A 16,380-nucleotide genomic window follows, 5' to 3' on the forward strand; every position below is an offset into this window, starting at 1 on the left:
CATGATGGCTACAGTTTTTTCCAATTAAGAAAAAAAATAATAATTTAAAATACATAATTTCCTGTGTGTCATAGGATTTTTCCAAGACAGCGAGGGTTAGTTCATTATTCTTATGGTTAGTAACTCCAAAAATCTGTATTTTTTATCAAAATACAACTACAAAATTGCAACCACACCGTGTATATGGTTAAGTTTTGTTTCTGCTTTTTTGCAGTCAGTTCTGTTTATTTGGGTTCATTGTTTGGTTGAGGATTTGGTCATGATTTCCTTTAATCAGATGTAAAAAATATCCGATTGAGTTGAGTTGATTTTGCACAGTCTTCACTTTTTTGCTACTATAGATGTCAAGGTTGTATCGGTCTGAATGCAAAGGGAACTTTCCTTTATTCACAAACACTTCAGCTCTGTTTTGCATGCCCAGTTTATTACCCAAAAACAACCAAAGGATGTGACCGTTAGCTGTAGCTAGCTAAGACGCCGCTAGTTAGCGCTCAGACTGATTTCAACTTTCAACTTACCAGGAACTCCTGTTTTTCCTCTCAGTTTCCTTGAGACTCTCTTTTGTCTACGTTCAGGAAGCAGAATCAGGGATTTTGTGATTAGTATGAATCTGCATCTCTTAGCACCTTACCTTTGGCTCTGTATGTACATTTGCATCATTTTTCATTTTCTTCATGTTTAGTCTGAAGCGACTTTCAGACAAAACCTTTTTTTATCATGGTAATACCTTTCAGATCAGGCCGAGTTACACTGATCAGCAACTGAGTATCAAAGTTAATTTTTAATGCAGTACTAATGCACCCTAGCGTTTTCACTGCCATTGAATAGGTGTGGCTCGTTATACACAAGAATTTCATTATTTTGAGTTTCAGTTGAAAGATTGATAGTGTCTCTGGAATCTCTTAATGCTGTTTTAGATTATTTCTGACCTGACAGAATGAAAATCATCAGGACTTTATCGGCGTAAAGTATCTATTTAATACAGGAACACAGGTAATAATTTATTCAGCACATTTAAAAACGTTACAAGGCATTTTACATTTGAAAATCAAGATTAAAACATCACAGCTTTTTACATTACAAACAAATTCAATAGTATAAAATACACCATGATAAAGTAAGATAACAAAGGAGTGAAATAAACAAATAAATCAGAAGACATATTTGAACTGGAAAAATAAAGATTTGTATCAGTATTTACAACATGTTCAATTTAACTGCCCAGAAGTTTATCAGGAAAATGAAAAACCTGTAATAGCGTCGTTACAGACTTTCTGATTGGCTGTTGGTGATGTCACATGTTTAACTGCTTGTCATTGAGGAAGTTAAAAGTCATAAAAAAAGTCGATATGAGACAAGGACCTGGTGACCTGCATGTTGGCTGAGTGCCGGCCTAATCGCTGCCTGCAGGACTGCACATACTGACAGTCACAGGTTGGACTGAGAGAGTTCAACCTTGTGATAACAAAACAGGACGACGACACAGTTTTAAAGGGCAAAAGACTCCTGCAGTGCTCATAATAACGGAAACTGTAGCTTTATGAAAACACTATTCACACTCTGACCTCGAAAAGCTTTAAAATTACCTAAATACTTCCATGGACAAAACACTCTGGGACCAGCTCACCTTGAAAATCACATTAAAATAAATCACAGAATGTCCTGCCTCAGGTTTCCTTTATTTTGCAGTATTAGTTGTCTTGTTGCTTAAATAAACCTTAAAGGTGGGATAAGCGATTCTGGATACCATGATATAGAGCGAACAACAACACAGCAAGTAATGTAACTAACGTTAGCTAGGTTGTGGGTTAGCAAACTGTCGCTGCAGTTGCTGCTGCGAAGCTAACAGCCAGAGAGGACGAGACGGTTTCCCAGAGCGAGCACAGCAACTCCAGACAGCGATACTCACAACTCTCCTGCTACTATAGCTAACATCACAACAGCAGCATATCTTGGCAAACTAGAAAGTAAGCTGAATGTCTGCGGGCAAGTCATTTAATGTTACCTGACACACAAATCATGGCTGGAATAATGTTGTGTGTTTTTATATTTCCTATTTACACAGCCAGGGCTGTGTACAAACACCAGAGTTTTATTTCAGCGCACACACTGAACGGACAGCTAGCAGACCGTGAGGAGATATTCGCTGAATTTGACAAAAAGACGTGTATTGGATTAGAATCGCACACCCCACCTTTAAATCTGCATTAATTGACAGCAAGCTATAAACACAGCATCTAAAATATAACCACCTTATAAAGTTAATATCACAATAGTGTTAGCAAACCGTTGCTTATTTACACATCCAGCAGACACAGAGCAACATTAGCATTCATTTGGAGTCGTGTTTGTGTCCATCTGATGAATGTAAGTCCAATATTCACTCTCCTTTTCTGTATTGGTCTCCACGAACTCCTGAGAAAAATATCTGGCTCTTTACAAATCTCGCGAGAGTTTCACAAATCCAGGGTTACCATCAAGACACGACGATGAAATGTTGCCACACCTGCAGAAAGTTAGATAAGAACAGACCTACACAGCCTGTTTCCACCGCAAGAACTTTCTCAGGAACTCTACTTCCATTTCGCCTGGAGGAAGCGGAGTCTAAATTTAGTTCTTGGGCCATGGTTCCTGCCCCCCCAAAAGTCACTGCTCCTGAGATAGCACTGATGGCCCAGGAAATATCAGGGTGTGATCTGCAGCGCTGGATGCCGCTGATTGATCAAGTACGCTAGCATTTTCCACAGCTTTTTAAACTGCCATTTTCAAAAGCCCACAACAGCATAAATTGTGTTTCAGATGAACCGTAATGGTGTAACAGAGAAGAGTTTATGATTGGTAGGCCGACAATGAAGTTCTGGCATTGTTAGACTAAGCATTTTTGCAGAGGAGGATATTCAGAGGGAATTTGAGATGGCGGAGCACGATGAAAAGGTGTACCAAAAGAGTTTTTCTCAGTTAGGCGAAAAGGCGGCGTCAAGAGTGCAAAAGCCTTCTTGATTTATAATGCACCAAATATGGAAAAACAGCTAGAGTTAGAATGTAAAAAAAAACAAACATGTAATTTAATTCTTTGTGGCTCTAATTTGATCAGAGGAATAGCACTGAATCTGGTTTGTACCCGTTCCAACATCCTGGCTAAGCAGCCAAGAGTTAAAATCAGACCTATATTTTCCATGTCTCTGAGTACGTGCAGCCTGTATGAGTCACTGTGTCATGGGATGCATCGAGCAGCATCCAGAGCATTGTGCTTTTCTCAGAAAATAGAAACATGGGGACGAGTTTGCTCTGACTGATTAACTGCACACAGAGACAGCTGACATCTGGCTAACAATAGAAACTATACAAGAAGAATTTCATTGCTATAGGAGATCTCCACCAGCTGGAAAAAATGAAACCTACACTCACAGAATGACTGACTGCAGAAACAGTTGGTGCATTTTGATGCATTTCCAGACCAAGAACTCCACGTAATGATTGTTATACTTCTTTATTTGTTAATATTATTATTATTATTATTAAAAGTATTTTTGTATTTTAGCTGCTGTCTCTGCCAAGAATTACAGTGTGTGCAAGAGTGGAAGAGCAGATCAAGGTTCACTTTCTGGATTAGAAATGTTGCAAGCAACAAATAGTAAAGAGTCTTAATAAGCTCACAGGATTACATTTGAAGTGACATGAAAACAAAGCATTTATTTGAAGTAGACTGGAAATATTCAACAAAACATGGCCTTATTAAACCTCTTTAAGGACCAGTTCAAAACAATGCATGATGGTCCTGCTATACTTAAAGGGACAGTTTGACATTTTTGGAAATCCGTACAAAAACCAAAACAAAAAAAGGGTAGAAACGAACAGTCAAACTATTCCTTCAAACAGCTTTTCCTTGCTTATGAAAGTCAGACATTTCAGAGATATTACTAATATGTACAAGAAAACACATTATTAAAGGTAGCGTTTTTCTAAATAAAGTTACAAAGTTATTTTCAACGAAACGAGAAGAGTAAGAGTCTACCGCCATGCTAGCGGCTCTGTGAGGCTGTACTTAGGCACAGTGGTAATGCTAATGTCAACATGCTAACATGGGAAATTGGGTCATTAAAGTATAAAACTAATGGGAGGGGGAAAATAGAAACAAATTGTGAGGAAGCAAATAGAGTATAATATTGGCAATAAAGACAAACTGAAAGAAGAGTCTACAGCCATGCTAGCTGCTCTGAGAGTGCAGGAACAGTACGATGCTTTGAGCTAAATGCTAACATGCTCACAATGATAATATTAACATGCTAATGTTTAGCAGGTATAATGTTAAGGATGTTCACCACCTTTAGCATGGTAGCATGCTAACATTTGCTAATTAGCACCAAACACAAAGTACAGCTGAAGTTGATGGGAATGTCATTAGTTTTTCAGGTATTTGGTCATAAACCAAAGTAGTGGACGAATTTTTGAAGTTTTGACCTGATGTTGGCGCTAAAGGAAAAGTTGTTACAGTTCGTCCTGAGGGAAACATGTAATCCGTAATTCATTGTAATCCGTCCAATAGTTGTTGAGACATTTCACTAAAAACTACAAATGTCAACCTCATAGTGGCGCTGGAGGAAAAGTCACCAAAGTCTTTCGGATACATCGAATGGGAATCATGAATGTGTGTTCCCAATTTCATGGCAAACTCTACAATATTCATCGAAATATTTCAGTCTGGACCAAAGTGGTTGATTGACCGACGTTGCCGGCCCTAGAGCCATGTCGCTAGTGTGGCTAAAAATGTGTGTGCTAAAATAACAAGATAACAAGACTAAAAAAATAAAAACATTTATGTGTGTGGGTAAGTCAACAGTGGTACAAGGGTGCAGCCTTTGTATCTTTGTGTATGATGTGTGTTTGCAGTGAGAAGGTGTGTCACATTCCTGGTGGTATTGCGAGGTGCAGAGTGCGTTTGTCCTCTGCTGTGCGGCGAGGCAGGAGGGCGGACGTGATGTCGCAGGCTGGACTTTGGCCACTGCAGCAATGCCAAGAAGCAGCTCCATATGGTTCGATTATGAATCAATATTTACCAAGTTAACAGCTGGAGCTTTTTATGAGTCTTGCTAAACAAATACAAAAGCTGGTTTGAACCGCTTCTACAGCCTCTCCATATATATTATTTGTCTTACTTTCATAGTTTTTTCTTCTTTTGTCAAGAAGAAAGAAAGACAATAAATTAAAAAATACAAACCGTTTCAGCACCTGGTAAAGTTGACTAATTTCTATTGAACAGTAACCTGATTGATCAACCACAGACAGCCTATATTAATGGGCATTGACGCTGTATGAAGCAGTCAAGGAATTTTTACACGTCTACAGAGGTATTGGGTGACAGATGTGTTGGAAAGCAAAGTCAAGTCAAATACAGAAAGGTGAGGAACTTTTACTTACCTGTAGTTTTAAAGCTGAATTGATTTACTTTCTGGCCACTAGGGGGCAGAAGAACTCCACAACAAGCTGACAGACACAAATCCCTGACATATTGTCAACTCGTTAGCAAACGTTTGCTTACTTTCACATCCAGCAGACACAGAGCAACATTACGGTGAAGACTCACTGGAAGCAAACAAATCGCACATCATCTCCCCCCGCTTCTCGCTGTGAGCATGTCAACGCTTGCAAGCTAGCAAGTAGCTTGTTCATTAGCAACCTATGACTCTTCCGCCAACAATTTATGTGACTTTTTGCCAAACAGCACTTTGTTTTTGTTTGTGTGTGTGATCTTGGAAGCAAGGCACACGCAAAAGAGGGATCCCAGGAACTAAATAAATAATAATTTCCTCCACAAATCCACAGCAGGTTGACTGGAATCGCAGGGAATCCCACAATCCTAACAATTCGCGATGCGCTGTGCTCCGCCCTGTTTTGTTTCTACCAACCCCTTGGAAAATTATCTGGCTCTTTAGCTGCTAAATGTTCCACTTTCGTCACTGGCTGGTCTCTAACTGTGTCTGTCTGCTGAGCAGGTAACTCACAGAGGCTAACGAGAGCGGTGAGACTGAACTGTACAGTAAGTTCGCCGTAAAACCAAAACTATGAGCTAAAAGAGGCTAAAAGCTCCATAGATCAGAGTTGGTGAGTTGAATTCTCTCTGTGTTTCACTGCAAGCAACCTCTTTGACATAATACATACAGTTGCCATTTGATTAATGTAAATGTAAATATTGTCGGAAAAAAGGACGCTTGCTCTTTCTCTCCACCTTCAGCCTCAAAACCTCTGCATTTTTGTGGACCTTTCCAGACTTGTCATTCCACACCTGTCCACTAGTTGCCTTTATAGAGTTTCCTGCATTTACCAGTCACCTGACCCTGCCCCTCCCTGCACACCTGCCCCTAATTACCCCATTAGCCCCACACCTGTCCAGTCACTTGCCAGACAGTCAGTGGTGCATCACTGCTGCGATTACATTTCAGCCTGACTGTTCCCGTTCCCTGTTCCTGACTGCAATCTGTGTTTAGACCTGATTTGGTTTCCTGTTCAGACTTCTTGTTGCCTAATGTTTGCTTTTTGGTCTGCTTCCCTGTTGCCTCGTATCCTGAACTGTGACCAAAAAAAAGGCTTCTAAGAGGAGCCTTTATTATGACATTTCAGTCACAAGATCTTCATCAGACTTTACACCCAGACTGATGCCAGAAACATCATATTAAAGTTTCTTTGAAGGTACAGAAACTGGGCAGGAGTTTGTCCCAATTTTCTATGGAGCTGTAAACATGGTTTTTATTACTTTTTGAGGGCAGCTGATACATTTTCCCGACAATCATTAGCCAAAAAGGGGATGTACTTCATAACTCTGTCTTGTTTCACTTCCTCACTGGTTTCCCCACCCTTAACCTGACTTACAACTTTTCTCCACTTTCAGGATTCCCAAACTCCCTGCTCAGACTTACTGTAATTATAGCAGAATTAGAAAAATCTAATTTTCCCCTCTTGTGTCTCTTCTTCCTTTTGCTCCAGTAAAACATTTGTGTGACAGGTTGGAAAGCTCAAGTTAGGAACAAACTGCACAGATTCCCACAGGGGGGGGAGGAGAAGGGAACAACAGCTTCCCCCCCTCCTGAACACAGCACACGTCTTGTTCAAGGTGAGAAAGACCTGGATGTGGCACGATGATCGGCTGCCCCCTGCAGCTCAGACGGAGTTGTGCTAGCCTCGTGTCATTCAGCCAACACTGTACAGTACTTTGTATCCTGAAATAGAGACATCAGCTCTAAGTGGACTGTTTTCCCAGCTCTCCATCGCAGAAAATGGCACTTTATATTAGACTTTATGGATCTGAATAATATATGGCATTCAAGCTCTCACCCATCCAGGCTTTAGCGAAGGCACTCATGCTATTCCTGTGTATCTGTACATGCCAGCATACATAGAAAATGCTGTGCAAGTGCCATTTGTCGACATGAGAGCTCCTTTTCTTGAGCAAACGATGTTCTGCAGGGGGAAAATGACATGTATGTTTGTTGGGGTGACGGATAAATAGCCACATTTGTTATTATTTCAGGACAAGCTGACTTCAGTACTCTTCTTAAACTGGCTTTTATGACACTAATACTCTCCCTTTCCTGCAAATCACAAAATCACGTTAGGTAACTCCTTCATTATTTCTGCCACCGCTGGTGCACTTTGCCTCCTCCTCGGCTTGCACTCCAGGCTCAGAGTGAATTGCAGATGTAAAACGTGGGAGTGGAGACACACAATAATATCCGCGGGCCAAACAGAGGGCAGCTGCCGCGGAGGAGTGAGTAATTCCTGTTGTTGCTGTGGCAACCGGCCAAATATGGCACCGTCCCCATCACTGTCAGGTACCGTTGGTACAGCCACAGAGATAAAACAAGGGATCCACTACCACTACCATTACTGATATTGGTCTTTGAATTTACATGCTTACACAAATATCACATTTATCTAACATTTTTATTCTTGTCAAAGTCAGAAAAGCCTCTGAAGAAGCATTTAAAGCATCATGGGCCACTAAAAATCTCCATTCAAATGAATATTAATGACATAATGTTAATGATGTGAATTACACCTTTTAAATTGAGAATTGATTGACAAAGAAATAACTGGGCCCAAAACCAACGAAAGGTAGTAAAACATTATCAATCATTTAACAGATTAGATCAATTAATAATACTGTTAGTTTTTAAAAAAGGACAGTAAAAAGAGAGATTGTCCACAGCTAGCATTAGCTGAAGCTAGTTCATCAACCTTTTCTGACCTGTTTCCTGTCGCTGAAAATGTATATTGATGCTCCAACATCTTATAGTTTATTATAGCGCATAAATAAAGCAAGTAGATAAATCATAATGAAGAAAAAAGTAACACAGATAAACTAGTCCTGCTAAAAGCTAACTAGCCTAGCTTAGATTCCTCTTAGATTGTCCAAACAGAGTATGGTATTTGGTTTCATCAACATTCATCCCCAAAAGAGCATAAATATCATGTTTTACAATTTATAGTAATTGCACACTTTTTCTCAACTTCACTTATCCTGGATTTACTTCTGTCTGACTTTGTAGGGCAGTATTACTTATCTACCTATTTTTAACGTTTTAATCGTCCAGCTAACGCTAACAAAGTTAGCTAACATAACTTAGAAGTTTTTAGTTTGTTTGACATTATGAGAAAGGAGACATTAAATCACACACATCTATAAAATGTGAAAAATTTCCACTGTGGTCCTATAGTGTCTGTGAATTTCACTTTAGCAAGCTAACTGTCAGCGTTAACTTGCTGGCTAAAATGTTTCGGTTAAATGAAAAGAAAATTAGAGGGCATGTGTAGCATGGGGAGGCAAGACATGCAAAGAAAACTAAAGCTCTACAGTTTTAATTTGTCTCCGAACTTTAATCCTCCAAAATATAGTTTGTTCTTTCTAAACTAGGTAACTCTTGGCCTGGACTGAATGAGGTTATGTAAATTCTGTCTCAACTGGAGCGTGATGTCCTTTCTCCAAATGTCTCGCATCCTCAGGCTGTTAGGTCACAGCAACCTAAAAGATAGAGAAGTCAGTTTGTTACTGGAGGGTTGCCAGTTTGAATCCTTCATCTATAGTTGGGGAATAATCTGGCAGGAAAATAAAAACAGTTACAGTTACAGTATGAGGCACTCACAATGATGTTTCCTGTGCTGACTGTGAGGCTAAATCACTGATGTATCACTAGATACATGCACACAGATAGATATTTAGCCTGAATATTGGCTGATATTTGTTTTTTTACATAAGCACATGGCATAAACCTGCCAAGGATTTGCCAAGGAGCCCTGAAATGTAGTTATTAATGAGTTGTGACAAAGATATGTACCAAGCACTACAAAAATCTCTTTATCAAGTCTTTTTTTACTCTAATTTTCTTTCTGGTATTTTGCAAAAATTCAGGAACTTTTTTAATTGATTTCTATCTGTAATGGGTTGAAATGAACTCTGCAGAAGCTAACCTTTGCCTGCCTCCCTCCCTGTTCAAGTAAGAAAGATCAAGACTCAGTTAAAGTAGAAAAAAATCTAATAGAAAAAAAAGATAAAATAGAGATTTTTTTGCAATATTTTACATCTAAACAACAAACTTTATTATCAAAGATTACAATAACAGTACACAGGATACATTTTGATGACATTTTTGTTGCTAAAAACTAGAACTATTATAGAATCTGTAAAATATATACACAAATGCAGCATATAAAACACTTACGTACTGAAATTTCTTTTTGTTTTGTGACTGATGTGATTTTTCGGCTGATATTTGCGACCTGCTATTGTATCAATCAAGCTTGGATTTTAGGCATAAAAACAGAAAAAGCTGGACAGCAGGAGAAGATGTGAGGCAATTTGTTGGAGTTTGATTCATAATTAAAATCTCAATGACCGTCCTTTTCATTCAAAATTTTAGTCCTTCTTTCTTTTTACTCCCCCCAAGGCTCAATAGAAACTGTCCCGCCTGCATTCCCCCGTGTGAAATCTGTCTGTTTTTACTAACTGACGGTGCATAAATTTCTGTTAACTCACTGAATTTCTCACAGGGGCCGACCGCAGGAAAAAATGAATCTCCAGCTGTCGTCCTGAGCTGGAGCTGAGAGTTTATCTGTCGAGGTTTCCAGCAAAATGAGTCACCATTGCCACGTTTACAGCAGGCAGATGGACCTCGGACCAAAGCCAATAACTCCAGTCGGGTGAAGAGACGCTGGGACGCTTCCCAGTAATCCCCAGTCCTCCCCTGACCCCATCAGTGGAGTACTGTAAAGTCAAAAACACTTCTACTTTTGTGTGTGTGAAATCACTTGGTTAGGATTTTGTCCACATAAAAAGTTTGAAATGTTGACATTGTTGAGATTTGTTTGTATACATCACATGGGTCTTATTCCTGAGGGAAGTAGGTCATTAAAGCAGCAAATGTAATATAAAAGGGGAAAAAGGGATGTTAATAGAGGATAATTTTGGAAATAAAGGCAAAATGAATGCTAACAAAAATAGTCTACAGCTATGCTAGCCACTGTGAGGTTGTTTTTAGAAACATTACAGTGATTTGAGCTAAATGCTAACATCAGCATGCTAACATGCTGATGTTTAGCAGGAATAATGTTCACCATGTTTGCTATTTTAGTTTAGCATGCTAACATCTGCTAATTAGCACTAAACTCAAAGTATGGCTGAGGCTGATGGGAATGTCATGGGTTTAGCAGGAATTTGGTCACAAACTAAACTGCAACCAACGATTAATTTCATTATCAATTCATGTATCAATTATTTGTTCAATTAAACGTTTAGTCTATAAAATCTCAGTAAATTGTGAAAAATGCCCAACACGTGTTCCCGATAGTCCAAAACCCCAAATATATTCAGAATAGCCGAAAATCTTCACATTTAAGAACCAGAAAATGTTTTGGATTTTTGTGTGAAAATTGACAAACAATTGATTATCAAAATTGTTATCATTCTTTTTTTTTGTCGATCGACTAATCTATTTAATTGTTTCAGCTCTAAACCAAAGTATCAGAAGACGAAAAGATGAAAAGTCAGGGCATCGCCAAAGTTATTAGAATTAATCTTCTAGGGGCCTTGAACATATTTAGCAGATTTTACGGAAATCCATCCAATAGGTGTCGAGTTTTTTCTGTCAAAAATCAAACCTCATGTCATGTCATGTCAACCTCATGGTGGCGCTAAAGGAACGGGATCACCAAAGGCAGAAGCATTCATCCTCTGGGGAACACGACTGTCTGTACAACATTTCAATCCATCCAATAGGACCGGAGGTGGTGGAAAAATAGTGGAGTTTTTTGTTATTGTTGTTCTTTTAATAAATAAAATAGAATATAACCACTTTGGGGGGTTTTGTAATATTATGCTGTAAACAATGTCAACACCTGGAGAGACAAAAACAGCATGATGTTGAACCTATAATCAACTGTAATAATATTTGCTGTATATATAGGAGCAATGTGCATGCTGCCTGTTGCTTCGTCTCGTCGTCTTACTTTTTCCATCTTTTAGCTTTCCTATTTTTTATAAAACTTGAGTAACATTTGTGTAAGTGTATTTCTATTTCTATTCTATTAGTTCTTCCATTCCTGTGTGCACTGACGTGACGGTGAGCAGCTGTAACGAAAGAGTTTCCCCTCGGGGATCAATAAAGTATTTCTGATTCTGATTCTGATTCTGATATAGGCTATGTAAAAGTGTGGGTACATGTATAGTGTATAAAAAAAATATCGGTTCGTTCATAGATTTAGTTATTCTAACCTAAACCAAGAACCAGGTCGTAACATTAGAATGAATTGTTTATATAATGGGGACCAGCTGTTGGTCCTCAGAAGGGAGGAAAGTCCCCACAGTTTGACTGTGTGGAGAGATGTTTGTCCCCACAAAAAGAGCTGATAAAAAACAAATTTCTACTTACTTTACTAATTCCTCCTTATCACAGAACAACAGGACACCTGCTCTTTGTAATCAGGTACCTTTCAACCGCTTATTTCTTTTCAGGATTATGATTTTCCCTAATCTGCGCTTCCTGTTAATTAAATCAATAAATGAGCATTTAATCTTTTTTATTGTGAAGATTATTCTCCTCATGGCTCACACATATTCACACGCAGCTGCTGGAGATGTAGAGAAAAACACGAATCAGTCCACACTCGTTAGTCTTAATTATGGAATTTTAATCATTTGAAGATTAATTTTACATTTAAATAGATTAGTGTTTGTAAGAAGACTGAGCAGGCAAATCCAGGTGAAATTGATTACTGCTCAGTTTTTAAGATAAAAGGAAAAGTAAAGAATAAAGTTTAGATTTTTTTTTTTGAGCATGGACATTCATTGCAGGCTACAGCTGTATTTATTCTACCATGCCAGCAAGCATGACACATACAGGACACTCTGGATCCACAACATTGCACAGCATGTAACTGACGAAGAAAGACAAAGACAGGGGTCAGAGGTCAAGCAAGAGAAAGAACAAAAGAGAGAAGGAAAACTAGGGTTTATGCTTTTTAATGATTTTATTTTATATGCTGTAGTATTCTTGTATTTTATTGCACAGCTCCCATGAGACTCACCAGGGGCTAAGACTCTCTGGAGATGTTGTTAAATGCTTAGAAAATAATTTGATCTTTAAATGAAGAGCTGGTCAGAGTTTAGTGTACTGTACAATAATAGATAACTATTTACCTTAGAATAAAGAGCCCTCTATTAGAAACCAAACTAAACAACAAAATATTTTGTTAGTTATTTCCATCCAGAATGAGTGTTTCCTGATCTGACGCCCCTATGGTTCAGGTTCAATAAGGCACAGGCACAACAAGACTAAGAGCCTAGCGCCATGCTAGCGGCTCTGTGAGACTGTATTGAGTTAAATGCTAATGTCAGCATGCTAACATGCTCATAATAGCCAGGTTTCCATCCAAATGTAGTGCAAATTTTAACCAAACTGACAGAAAATGTGAATTAATGTCCCTTTCCATCCATTGCCCTTACATGAGTATTAGGAGTTTGAGATAAACAGTAGGTGGCGCTAATTCTCCGGTCAGGTGTCATTAAACCATTGCATAGGAAGAAGGCGCAACCAGATGATGTAATTAAAAGTCAGACCTCAAACAAACGAAAACAATGTAGAAAACATGATGGAAATATGGCATTTATGTTTGTTTCATGTATTAATTTGAGGAAGGTTACAGTCTCCTCATCGCTCCACCCAGATCTGATGTTTCTGACGCACTTTTTCGTCTCTTCAGTGAAGCTAAAGCTTCAGTGGAAATTTAAGTCACATGTCATGATTAATTCCCAAAGTCTGTTTTCATTGCACTTTGTCGCATTTTTGTCACCTCAGCCAAGCGTAAAAACTTTTGTTTTGCTTCTGAACATACCAGACATGGAACAATCTATAGCTAGAATACATGGCCTCTGCAGCAGCAGATGCTAAACAGCTGCTGGCTTGAACATATACAAGTATGGCATTATACTGTATTGTTGTAAATCTATGAATCTATGTACTATGTAATGTAGAACTATCGTGGGATGGGGGAGGGAACATGCTGATGTTTAGCAGGTAAAATGTTCACCATGCTAACATTTGCTAATTAGCACTAAACACTAAGTAAAGCTGAGACTGATGGGAATGTCATTTATTTGCAGGTATTTAATCCTAAATTAAATAAAAAGTTTGACCTGATGGTGGCCGCTAGCTGAAAAGTTAAAGGACCACCAAAGTTGTTACAGTTCATTCAGAGGGGAACATGGATTGTTTTTGAGACATTTCACTTAAAACCAAAAACGTCAACCTCATGGTGGCGCTAGAGGAAAAGTCGGTAGGATTCATCCTCAACATTTCAATCCATCCAGACGTTGTTGAGATATTGAAGTCTGGACCAAACCAACCAACTGACATCGCCATTTCCAAAGCCACATAAGTGTGATTAAAAGTACGTGTTTTGCCTGTATTTTGTACACAGCTGATCATGTCTGCTCTGAAAACGTTTAGCACAACAATACAGAACATCGAAAGCCACTTGGACAAGCCTCATCTGCAGAAAGGCTCACAGTGCACTAGTCTCATTGATAAAAGGGTTGTTTCACTAAGGTAGACGCAGAGATAAACCCAAACCAATGTCAAACCTACTGAATCAATTTCCCAACTTTGCTCCTTGTATCTGCGACACAGGTCAAACAGATTAAAAACCATTTTATTTTAACCCCCTCGGCCCTGCAGTCATAGCAGCTTACGCTAATCGATGCAGGCTTTTCTCACCCAGTAAAGAGGCTCTGGGAGTATTACATAACACTCCTGCTGTGTTTCTGCACAGCTGACAGCACCAGGGACCCTGCTGCATACTGCATGACATAACCCTCCACACATCGGACTACACCACTGTCCTCCCTTCATCTCTGTATGTTTTCCTCCCATGTTTTACCCCCCCCATCCCGGGCTTCTCTCTGCACCTCTCGGCCTCCCTCCCTGTTCAAAGCCATTCTTCTGTATGACTATTTTTACACAGAAAAAGCAGACGTACACTCAGTTTATTCATAGGAATTTAGCATTCATCTTGCACTGCATTCTTGCACTCATCAGAGTCTCATGCTTCTTGTGACTAATCCTTTTCTTGGTCTTGGTCCATTCTGGATGTTATGTTCCTCATGACATAACCCTCACCACACAGTAAACACACTGCCCTCCCTTTATCTCTGCATGTTTGTCCCTCTTATGTCCTCCTCCCGATGCTCTGTAGCCTAGCTGCCCGAGTCGCTCTCAGGTCAAAAAAGGTTTTGTTGTGACATATGACAGTCGTAAAAAGCCAGGAAATATAAATAAAGTGTTGCAGTGTTTGACTCTGATGTGACGTTGTGCCTATGTGACTCTGACTTATCTTGGTTTAATGCTAATTAAACAAATTTGTTTGGTTTATTTTCTGCCCAACACACCAAAGAATTTACTGGATTTTATCTATCGAAGACCTAAAGTTAACAAAAAAGCTAACATTGGCAAAGCTAAAGCATTTAAGCTAAAGCTAATTAGTGGCTACTGTTGGCTAGTGACACTGTGCCCGACACACCAAAGAATTTACTGGATTTTATCTGTAGAAGACCTTTAGGCCTTTAAGCTAACAAAAAAGCTAACTTTTGCAAAGCTATGCTGTAGCTTAAGCATAAAGCTTAAGCTAATTGGTAGCTAATGTTAGCTAATGATAGCTATTTTCTTTTGTTGTTTGATTTATTTTCTGCCCTACACACCAAAGAATTTACAGGATTTTATCTGAAGAAGACCTTTACTTAAAGCTAACAAAAAAGCTAATTTGAGAAAGCTATACCAGAGACAGTTTAGAATCTTTGGCTATACTGTAGCTAAAGCATAAAGTTTAAGCTAATTGGTGGCTAATGTTAGCTAATTTTAGCTAACATCTTCTTTAGTTGTTTGGTTTATTTCCTGCCCCACACTCCAAATAATTTATAGGATTTCATCTGAAGAAGACCGTTAGTCCTTAAAGCTAATAAAAAAGCTAACACTGGCAAAGCTATATAGCTAAAGCATAAAACTAAAGCTAATTGGTGGCTAGTGTTAGCTACCTTTTGATAGATATTGCTGTGTAGGCTAACATCTGAAATTTCTCAACTGCTATTAGATGACATTTTTGAGCAGACATTCATGTATACTGATACTGAGCTGATGGATTAGTTGATTGATTTATTAGTCGATTGGCAGGAAATTTATGAAATATTTTGATAATTGACTAATTGTTCCAGTAATTTTTCAAGCAGAAATACCAAACATTGCCTCATCAAAAGTGAGGATTTGCTGCTTTTCTTGTTTTATATTTTAGTAAAATAAAGATATTTTTGGGTTTCTGACTTTTGGTTCGACAAAACAAGACGTTTTAGTACTTTTTTCCGATTCAATAGACAAAACAATTAACCCATTACTTGAGAAAGTAATTTTCAGATTAATCAATGATAAAACTAAGTGTTAGTTGCAGCCATCATTAATTTATGTTTAAGTCTTGTCATTGCCATGTTTTATTTCTAGGGATTCTTGTACATTTTGGATCTTGGGAACTACAATTATGATAAACTACATTTCCCATGTTGTACTTGTATGACACACACAGGTGTGGTCTCATTATACGGTGATGAATTGCCATCTGGTCAAACATTTATCCTGATGAGGATCTAGAGACATTAGTAGGGAATTCTTGGTAAGTAGCTGTCTAAGAAGGTAATGTACAATTATTAGTGCAAAATAAGCCTCTTACCAATGTTACTTTGATGACTTAAAGAGGTTATAAGCAATATTTTCATACTAATGATGGATCAGCTTGTTTTCACTGCCCCTGAGTGCCCAGATTATTACAGGTTTAAATTCTGCAGTTGAAATT

At 38.5% G+C, this 16,380-nt stretch overlaps 1 long non-coding RNA gene across 1 annotated transcript; it reads left to right on the plus strand.

Moving 5' to 3' along the window:
* The first annotated feature begins 6,555 nt into the window (after nt 1–6,555).
* LOC122861613 lies at nt 6,556–10,861 on the plus strand. The gene is made up of 3 exons (XR_006374513.1): nt 6,556–6,687; nt 6,982–7,762; nt 10,042–10,861. It is a non-coding gene; the product is annotated as an uncharacterized LOC122861613 (long non-coding RNA).
* Nucleotides 10,862–16,380: the final 5,519 nt, after the last annotated feature.

This window comes from Siniperca chuatsi, linkage group LG15 (genome assembly GCF_020085105.1).
Source record: "Siniperca chuatsi isolate FFG_IHB_CAS linkage group LG15, ASM2008510v1, whole genome shotgun sequence".
In the NCBI taxonomy this organism is placed as follows: Eukaryota; Metazoa; Chordata; class Actinopteri; order Centrarchiformes; family Sinipercidae; genus Siniperca; species Siniperca chuatsi.